Consider the following 9,624-nt stretch of genomic DNA (forward strand, 5'->3'; position numbering starts at 1 on the left):
TAACTAAAAAGAAAAATAAAATAAAAAAAAAAATTAAAAAAAAAAAACAAATATGATGCAATCCACAAATATTAATTTATTCCAGATAGAAAAACCTTCTTTTAATCATCCTTCTAAATAATATTTTCTTTGTTTCTTTCAAAAAATTTGGTCTCTTTCTTTTTAATTTTTTTTCCTTTTTTCCAGGAAACCTTTATAAAGTATTGTTTAATATCTGGGCTCTACTGTTAAACAGTCTCGAATTCAAATTCTGCATGTTCTACTTAAACTCTCAGATTATAAGTAAAGAGATATGGCTCTCAAAAATTTACTTTTATGGTTAATTAAGGGTGAAAATTAATATGCATTGTAGAAATAATTAAAAGAACTGAAAATGATGCACATGAAATATGCTCAGTGATTTCTAAAAATAGTCAGTACTTACTGGTTATTATTAAAATTAGTAACCCAGTCTTTCTATATAGATACTAATTCGTGATTCAGATGGCTAATAATAAAAGCATTTGAACCCCTAAGAAAACCTAACTCTTTATGTACCATGCATAATCTTTATAAAGGTGTCTTTTTTTAATTGTAATAGAAATTCAGTCTTCATCATTCTTCATCTCTACAGCAATTATTCACACCTGCCCAGAAACTGCCATGAATCCTAAATGAAATAATGAGTCTTTACATTAAAAACATAGAGGTGAAATACGTTTTGGGTGCATTGTTATAAGGTACAGAACAAAACAAAATATGCTTAAATAAATTGAAAAAATTGCTCCCAAACAAAGTCGCAGGTGTCCAACTTCATTAGAAACTGAACCAAAGGATCTAATATATATCTCGTATGTATCTAGTTTGTATTCCAACTCTCCAATCACCAGCAGGAACCACACAGCGGCTCCCACCTTGGATTTTGTTTTGGTTTTGTTTTTAAAATTTATTATGTATACAATGTTCTATCTGCATGTACTCTTGTACACCAGAAGAGGGCACCAGATCTCATTATAGATGGTTGTGAGTCACCATGTGGTTGCTGGTAACTGAGCCATCTCTCCAGCCCCCCACCCACCACCCCCGTCCTACTTGGATTTTGATGTTTTGGCTGGCATCTTCTCTACCTCCACTCATGCCTGCCCTTATCAACACCTTCACTACATTCAAGTTGAAAGATGATCAGTGATGGTAAATGTGAAATATGTCGGAGAGTTGTTCCTCATACTGGATGTCTCAGTATTTCTATTGTTCGAAGTATATGTGGACACAATGTCCCTTTTTTTTTTTTTTTTTTTTTTGCAGTTTTGTGACATCTACACCTGTGCTTTTAATTGAGGTATACCATGTCTCTTCTGCTCTGATCCTGTTAAGTGAGAAAGTTGACTCTCTTTGTTTCAAGCATGCCTGCAACCCCCATTTCTTTTCCGCTCCAGAATGTCTGTCTTGTAAGTGTGGTTTGTTAGTGATAACAAATCTCTGTACATGGAAAGACTGAGGAGATAAGAGGGCCAGAAGCAGCTATATTTAGCCATAGACTTCAGTGAAGTCAAGAATAGGAAAAAGGCATCTAACAGTCAAGGCCCAGCTGACTGCAGCTAGGGAGTTGCCTGGGAGACAAAAGACAAGGTCAGTGGAACCTCTATCCCTGTGAAATGTCTGCAGAGAAGAGGGCACATCACACCAGGGATTGGTTGCCAGGACTCTATTAAACACATATTTAGTATTCTCCCTCATTCTCAGGGAAGCCTAGAGGAGCGAGGGGGAGTCTGAGGACAAAGACACGGTGGTTTGGTCTACCATCCTGCCAATTAGTTGTTCTGGACTACTAGTTATCTTGTTACCTCAATTACAAATTAGTGCTGCAAATCGTAATATATTATTTAGCAGCTCATTCTCTCAAGCAGAATCTTTAAGATGCCTCATAGTTTAGACTTCACAGCATTAATTGTGCCACATGAATCTGTCACAGCCTGTTCCTGGATTCCTGAATCTGTGCTCAGTTCAGCTTTTTAGTGATATCTCTCAGTGCCCTCTCTTCTGCTTGTGGTTCTTGTCTCATTGTTCTAGCTCCTTACTGTTCCACTTTACTTCTGTGGAAATTATCCTCCTCTTTTAGCCAACACAGATGTCTCAAGAGAGACCCTCTAATATGTTCTTACTTCTAGTTCTACAATGACAAGGCATTCAGTAGCTGTATTGTGTGTCTGATCAGAGTGAACATGCACATCTCTAATAGGCATTACATGTTAGTATTTTCCCTTTGTCAAAGCGTTTTCATCGGCATTCAATTTGTTAACCTTTATAACTGTATCCATTTAACAAGTCATGACACCAAAGGTCAGGCTGTCCCCAGCTAGTGCACCCCACATAAATGTTCTGATAAACAAGTGTTCTACTTCGCCTCAGGTAAGGTGAAAACCATAACTTAATGGTAAAAAGACTGTAATTTATAACATTACTTTCAGGTTTACTATGAAATGGTTGTTTTTTGTTTTTTGTTTTTGTTTTTGTTTTTTTTTTTTTTTTTTTGAGACAAGGTATCTCTGTGTAGCCTTGGTTGTCCTGGACTCACTTTGTAGACCAGGTTAGGCACAAACTCACAGAGATCCTCCTGCTTCTGCCTCTCTGAGTGCTGGGATTACAGGCATGTAATTACAGGCACCACATACCAGTTTGGGCTAATTTTTTAAATTTTCATTTATTTTTAAATTACGTGTTTGTGCACACACACATGTAACTGCAGATGCCTTCAGAGGGCAGAGGCACCAGATCTCTCTGCAGATGGAGAGGAAGGTGGTTGTGACTGGCCTGGCAGGAGCAGAACTCCAGACCTCTGCTAGCGTAGTGTCCATCATTGCAAACCCCCATGGTGTACACCCCCACAACCGCTGAGCTTCTCTCTGAAGCTGAAAACCGGTAACTTCTGGCAAGCATTCTACATTTATACCTTTCTCTATATAACAGGCTGGTTACAAGCGTTTTAGGTTATTAAATTACAAAGACTTTTAACAAATTTGAGAGAAAACTGCCCCATCACACCCATTTCTAAGAATTTTACATCAGATTTGATTTTGCATCCAAGCTGCATTTATTGATTTTTATATATACCAAGTCTAGATTATAAGAAGAAGCTGACAAAAATTTACTACTCCAGATTGAAGTTGGTCAAGATATGGGCCTTTCTTCTCCCTTGTTCTAACTCCAAATGTACGCAAGAGACAACACACTTTTCTAGACCATAGCAAGTAACTTCTAACAATGAGTGTCTGTTCCCTAACTGATTTCTCTAGGTGGGTGGCGGAAAGTTTAAAAATCCACCTAATAATATAAACATTCATTCTTTTGCCCCAAAGCACCATGTGTCTTTCCAAGTTCTGCCCTTCTCCAATCTATCTCCCATCTGAAATATAGACTCTATGAATGTTTGTCCATTAACAAATTTGTCAAAATGTTTTAATTCCAACACGAAAAGATAAAAGAGCTTAAGTATGTGTTTGAGGAAGACAATCATTGGTCTTTGTGCTTTCAGGGGCTCCAGGATATCCCATTATTGACCAATCATTAACCTGAGGGTGTTTAAGCATAGCAGTGTTCTGAGAGACAGCACAATGGGAATATCACCCACATTAACCAGAGTTAACCCCTTATATCCCTTTCAAAATATTTACATGTTTGTATAGATTGAAGGAGCTTGGAATAGCAGAGGGATTTCTCTGCAGTTTGCAAAGCAAAGAAAAGGGGGAAGTCTGATTGCATAAACACCTGTAAACCTGAAACAATTCTTTTCAAATTCTTTTCTTTTTTTTTAAGAAGAAAATAAGACTTAAGAAGAGGCTTGAAAAAAAAAAAAAAAAAAAACACCAAGAAAAGCCCAGCTTTGAACTCTTACATAAATTGTAAGTGAAGATCCTGAATCCCATCCCTCTTTCCACCACCCACAAGAAGATTAAGAACAGTGGACTTCCTGCTGGAGGAAGTAATTGCTCAATTGCGTCTGAATCCATTGGAACCCTGTGCGACATTAGTGGAGACATGCAGATGCTGTTTGCCAAATATTCCTCTCTTACTTTGTGCTCTGAACTAAAACTTGGATTCCTTTCTGCGTTGCTCTTACAAACGGGAACCCACTCCACCTCAGAAAACCATCTGATGAGTCCATTAATGGTTTCCCATTAAACCCAAAACATTCCATCTTAGGCTTTTACGTGGTTGTTTTCTGAGTCTGACACAGTTGCCAAGCAGTACTTAGCACAATTTAGGTCATAGCTTTTGGGAAGAAACAAAAACGAAAACGGACCAATTATAAACAGATTTTAAGGTGGACTAGAGGACCATTAAAACCTATGTCTTCCGAATTAAAAGCTGGAGAATTTAAAGGGAAGGTCTTAGTAGGAGGGTCCACAACCGCAGCTGTCCCCCGCCCCGCCCGGCCCCGCCCCGCCCTGCCCCAGCGCAGGTCTTTTATCAGCCTTTTGGTGAACATACCCAGTTGCAGCAGCATTATTTTGGTCGCTGGTTAAGTGGTCTTTAGGCAAATGTGAATGTATTTAAAAACGAATGCATAAACTAATCACAAATTTGTTGCATTTTCGTGCGAAGAGTTGACTAAGAGTAAATATTCACTTCTTTTAAAGCAAGAAGTCGTGAACCTTGCATATCACTCCAAGAAGCAAGAGAAAAGAGGATGTTTAAGGCTTTTAATATGAGCATACAGTGCCATCTGAATAGAAGTTGGGTCCGATCCAGCTTCAGCAAGCCTTTGGAGCTCTAGGAGCCTCGCCAGCCAAGGCCCCACCCGGTCCAGCCCAGCCCCGCCCCAGTTGGCCGCAGCCGCTGGAGATCTAGGCTGAGCCGATCGCCCGAGCAGCTGTGCAGCTGTCTGGGAGCCCAGGAAGTCACACCCGTCTCGCGCTCCGAGCTGAGGCTCCAGCCCACGTGGCGGATGGCGAACCCCCTCCGCCGAAGGGAGTGCTCAGCAGGGTCCCTCCTCCAAATCGGGGTGAGCCTGGGAGGGCGGCCCTGCCCGGCGCCGGTAGGCGGGGCGGGACCACCTCTGCTCGTGTAGCACCTTCCCAGGCCAGCGCCGGGCAAAGATGCGCTTGTCGCTTTGAGCATAATAGACACGACACTGAGATTAAAATTTCGAAACCAGTCCTTCCGGCTCCCGGCTGTTGCATTCATCTGTTTGGTCTTTCTTTTTCGGCCTACTCTCCATTGTCCCCATTCCTTCCTTATCTTTTCCACTCCTTTCCTTTGCCTCTAGGCGCCCGCCTTCTCCCCAGTTTCCACGTGCAACGCGTGTCCTGGTGTTGAGGAAGTTAAGTTTTGAATAGGGCGGGGGTCTTTTGCAATAGTCTGGAACAGGGTCCTAGCACTGTGCTCAAAGACCTTAGGTATATTTGCCAGAGCAAGTATATTGGTTTTCTTAAAGATGAGCAAATTGCATGTCAGGAAACTACAAACCTGACTGTGTGGCCAGAGTTGTGTGTTAGTCCACCCAGCTGCAGGCGCCGCCCAGGGTGTCGGGAGAAGCTAGGCGGAGAGCAGAAAAGGAGCCCCTGATCTTGGGGAGGCCAAATTACCTTCTTCCCTTCTCCTTCAGCCCCCAAGATGTGATCACGTCCCAGATTCTGAAGTGGAAAACTGACTATGGAAAGGGAACCCGGGTCTTCTCTTTGAACATACGTACGGGTATGAAAAGGGTTTACTGGCCTTCTTCTCTGCTTGTGCTGAATTCCTCCATCAGGGGGAGCCCACACCTACTACAAAACTCCCTGTTCCTAGACATCTGGGTTCTTCTAGTCCGAAACACCCAACCACAAGCAGATCTTAAGGGGCGCACCGCCCCCCTTGCTCCTCCCTCTGGGCCTGCCTCCTCCAACAGAGAAGGAAGGGATTTCACACTAGCCATTCATTTGTCAGCCATGGGGGAGGGGACGCAAAAGCCCAGAGGAGGCAAAAAGGGGCAAGAGAAGACAGAGAAGATGGAGACGGAGGAGACACAAAGATGAGGGGACACAGATACCGAGACTCAACTGCGGGTGTACTCGAGACGGCACAGCCCTGCAGCCTGAGGAAAGATTTCTTCCCCCTCCCGCAGGATCCCGAGAACACGCAGGACATGCGAAGGCGGACGTAGTTGGATCAGAGCGCAAATAGTTTAGGCTATGACATTATCTTTCTTAGTCCCATTTCTTCTGTCTAACCACATGACCGTTCCACGCCCATTGACACCGAGAACAAGCCGGGACGACCGGGATGTCCGGGGTCTGCGGCCACTAGAGAAGTCTTCGCAATGCCCACGCCTACTCAGGGCTTGGGACTCTCCCAGCCAGGGCGTCCCCGGCGACTCCGGCACGCGCTCTCCGCAACCACTCCACCAGGCGGTAAAGTTGCTCAACTAAACTGGAGAAATGGTAGCGGGTCAAGACAGAGCGAAGCAGAGAACCGCTGTAATCCAGGCGAGAAGACTGAAGCAATCGGTTCCTAACTCGGGTCTCCACGACACCTTTGTCTGGAGAGCTCTCTGGGTCCTGGCTTGTTGGTAAAGATGAGGGCGACAATTCCCCATTTGGCTTTTCAAGACGAGGGGGGAAAAACACTGCACATCCCTCTGGTTCAGGGAAAGCTTTCCCGCCCAGGAGCCTCCCATACTTCTACCGTGTTCCAACAACCCAACCCCCATTCACTGCTCCTTCCCGGCTGGCTTGGGCGCACCAGGAGCAGGACAAAAGAACACAGGGGCAACGTGAGAGAGCTTTGACAGCCCCCAAGTCATCAAAGAAACGTGGCCCCAGTACCCTGCCCAACCCCTGCCAGATAACCTTCCCCATTGCCTGCGGGGGGTAAAGGGTCGTGTCTTCGCAGGTCCGGGGCAGCTAAAGTACCCTGCGCCTTGTCAGGAGCTGCCTAGGGGTGGCTTTCCAGGAACCAGAGCTACTGACCACACACCAGGAGCCAGGAAACCAGGTGGTCTGCCCTAAGGTGATTTCAGGGACCTGTATTTGGGCAACTTTGAGGACTCCCCATTCAAACTTTTGCCTCAACCAGTTTAAAGACAATAAAAATCAAGGTGTGAGGAGTCCCTCTCATTCTGCCAACTCAGGATAGCAGGACTTTTCTAAGATTTCTAGACAAAATCCCTCCCCCCTATTCCTTTTGCCCTTTCCCTCTACCCCACCCCGGGTTTCTTTTGTCTAGATTTTTTTTCAACACCAAGGTCTATCTGAATTCTTCTCTTTAACAAGCCTCTTCAAAGTTACCTGAAGTGCGCACATTTCCTTAACTTGGCCTTACAGCTAGTCCTCTTGGCTTTAATTAAAGGCCTCTTCTCATTGCAATGTGCCACCCCCTTACTAAGCTTGGCGGTTTTCTTTTCCCAACACCCCCCCCCCTTCTTTTAAATGAGGAACAAAAGAAACGTGATTACCTTGAAAGGCAGCTTACTGCAGTTTGGGGGGAAATTCGCTGCTGAGCTGTGAGAACTGGCTCCGCGTTGTCCCGGCAGATCACATAGGAAGCGCCGGGGCTGGGGAAGGATGCGGCGAGTGCGGGACAGAGCTGGAGGGAGGATGCGCTGCTAACCGCAGACCCCGGTCCCCGTTCCTGTCCGCAGGACCTAATACTCCCGACTGCTGTTCCAGCGCGCCCTGAGTTCCTCCACCAGAAAGGCTCGGGGCAGCTCGCCCGCAAGTTCAAATGCGGGTTGTGACACCCATCGTCATTATATCACTGTACCGTCAGAGCCGAGGAGGAGACTCAGCAAGGAGGAGGAGGGGAGAAGAGGAGGGTTCATTCACAGGCTCCAAAGCGCTCCGCAGCTTCAGCCACTCCAAAGAGCCCAGGCTTGGAAGCAGGCGGAGGGGCGGAAAGGAGCTCCCAGCGCCTGCGATCGGGACCGCCTGCCTCCCTCGCCAGGCACTCCCACCTCTCAGCGTTTCTTCCTGACGAGAAGTACCAATAGGCTGGGGGACGGGCATGGGGGGGGGGGGGGGGGGGGGGGGGGGGGGGGGGGGGGGCGTGCTCCTCATTCAGCGACTGACTCCGTACTACCTCGCTGTGCGCTCTCAAACCAGTGCCTTCCCACCCTTCCCCGCCCCCCTTCCCCGCCCCGAGCTGCCACTTCTGAATTAGGGGAGAGGAGTCCCCAAGCTCTGGTGGGGTAGGCAAGCACGGGGCAATTAAATATGGTCAGTTCTTAGGAGCGGACGGGACTCTATAAAATCAGCAAAGAACTTGCGTATAATGTGTTTATGCGCCCGCGGAGCTTGCCTGTCCCGTCTGAAGAGGTGTCAGGCTCAAGGCTCCTGCCAACCTGAAAGAGATACTGAGAAAGTGAGACCCTGAGCCCAGAGACTCACAGCCTTCGAGGCTGCCCTCCCTGGGGAAATGCCCAATGGGGAGCACAGGGCATCAGGCCCTACACAAAGACCCTGGCAATAAAGGGCTGGACAGGAAATCCCCTTAGGCAATCCCTTGTCCCTTTCAAAAGAATCCTTTCTCTGACACAAATCTGCATCTTCCCTTAAATGTACTCAGCTTCCTTCCTTCTTACATCCTCCTGTGTTTCACAGGATCTCCTAGAGAATTTTCTGCCTAACACGGATTTCTAGGACTTATCAATCCTTCCACGTTGTCAAGAAATGGAATCTTTCATGCTTATATTTTACTTTTCCACTGGAGCTTACCCAGCGATGTAAACAGCATCAATGTAGGGAAGTTCACCATTCAGAGTCACAAAAGCCTTCCATTAGGACCTGAAAGTGCAAAGGGTCAACCAGTTCACACAAAGGATTTCTGCCCTCCCAAAAGGGGACTTTGGATTTTTCGTTACTTTGAAGTCTAGTATGATTTTTGTGCAGGCAGGAAAAAGTAAGTTCGCAACACATGTCGAAGCAACTCTAGGGGTACTGAAACAATTACAAACTTTTCCTCCTACACCAATGTGGAAGTATCCTTGTAATTATTGGCTCTGAATGTTTTGCTTAGAAAATTACATCAAGCATAGGACCTCAGAAACGGTAGTCATTACTGCAGAAAGTTTGTTTTTACTCTGGAGTTCTTGAATTAGATTGGCTACAACCACAGCTCTAAACTTGAAACCTCGACTCCTCAGCTGTGGCTTCCTTTTCTAAGGTTTCTAGATTCATAGTTCATAGATTTTAAGTGATGAACATGTGGTAGATTTATCAGTACGATTTCACTCTCAAATGTGAAACTTATCACTCACAGTAACGGGTGACATAACTATCCTATGGGCCACTTGGAAATCAGTTTGGCTTGCCTTGGATTACTTAACCTTTATGAAATGGTTATACTACCATTACTAAAATTGAAATGTCATCACATTTTTTGTTTAGAATGAGAGTCACATCTTGAAATCAGACTTCAGCTACTGCATTTAACATCCCAGAACAACCAGGTACAGGACTCACCATGCTTACACAGACCAGAGATTTTATCAGAACACAACTCATGAGTCAACATAAACTCATTCAGAAAGAGGAAAAATAAAATGTAATGATTTTCATCAGAATTTATATTCTAGGCATGGGGGTAGATTTTTCTCTGAAATGTTTCAAGTTGTTATTGTTAATCTATTTCTTAAATTCAAGTGAAGCTACTTTGAGTTTTACAGAGTTT

At 45.2% G+C, this 9,624-nt stretch overlaps 1 protein-coding gene across 2 annotated transcripts in view; it reads right to left on the minus strand.

The window, feature by feature from the left end:
- Vcan (versican) overlaps positions 1-7,666 on the minus strand; it is a 94,932-nt gene extending 87,266 nt beyond the window's left edge. For both annotated transcript variants that reach the window (XM_055625613.1, XM_055625612.1), the window contains exon 1: positions 7,412-7,666. The gene's annotated coding sequence lies outside the window, so the exon portion shown is untranslated. The remainder of the gene's footprint in view (positions 1-7,411) is intronic.
- Between the last annotated feature and the right edge of the window lie 1,958 nt (positions 7,667-9,624).

The sequence above is a fragment of the Psammomys obesus genome, unplaced genomic scaffold (genome assembly GCF_907164565.1).
Source record: "Psammomys obesus unplaced genomic scaffold, mPsaObe1.curated_primary_1811, whole genome shotgun sequence".
Classification (NCBI taxonomy): Eukaryota; Metazoa; Chordata; class Mammalia; order Rodentia; family Muridae; genus Psammomys; species Psammomys obesus.